This window comes from Elephantulus edwardii, unplaced genomic scaffold, assembly GCF_000299155.1.
Source record: "Elephantulus edwardii isolate Elephantulus edwardi_28Jun2011 unplaced genomic scaffold, EleEdw1.0 scaffold00181, whole genome shotgun sequence".
NCBI classification, from domain to species: Eukaryota; Metazoa; Chordata; class Mammalia; order Macroscelidea; family Macroscelididae; genus Elephantulus; species Elephantulus edwardii.
Window position 1 is genome coordinate 1,292,020 of NW_006399931.1, and position 600 is coordinate 1,292,619.

Below are 600 nucleotides of genomic sequence, written 5' to 3' on the forward strand. Positions count from 1 at the left end.
CCGCCCTGGGCGCGTCCCGCCGCCGCCGCTAGGGGCGCTGTCTCCCGGGCGTGGGCGTGGCCGGCGCGGTCCGGCCCCACCTCCGTCCTCGACCTTGAACCTGGGTCCCCTGCGAGGGGCTGTGGGAGGCCGGCAAGCTTGACCTAGAACCGTGTGGATAAGAGGGGCTTGACCTGCTTCCCACTTTGCCATGTCTTTCCAATCTCCCCTTCCTCTTCCAGCAAGTCTAGAATTTCTCATAAGTGTTTAAGGACATGTTACCACCAAAATGTAAGGAATCGCCCCAGTTTCTTGATCCACCCTGTGCAGGCTAGTGGACTCGGGCCTGAAGGATGATGGGGGATCTTGAGGTCCTGAGGATCTAGGAACTTTATTTCTTTCTCCTCTTTCTTCTGGGCTTGGTCTCATGCAATGCCATCTGCCTGTGCTGACTTCAGTTGTCAGTTCATTCATCCATCATTAACCCTGTGCTGGGAATACAGATAGATTCACCAGACAATCATGTATGGGACCTTCTAAGAATCAAATTCCTATGCGCATCCAGAAACTTCTCTAACAGGGTAAAAAGGGAAGCCACAGACTGGGAAAAAGTGTTTGGTA

At 53.7% G+C, this 600-nt stretch overlaps 1 protein-coding gene across 1 annotated transcript in view; it reads right to left on the minus strand.

Moving 5' to 3' along the window:
* Window positions 1–600, minus strand: part of SND1 (staphylococcal nuclease and tudor domain containing 1) — a 531,942-nt gene that overhangs the window by 2,898 nt on the left and 528,444 nt on the right. The gene's annotated exons all lie outside the window — the stretch shown is intronic.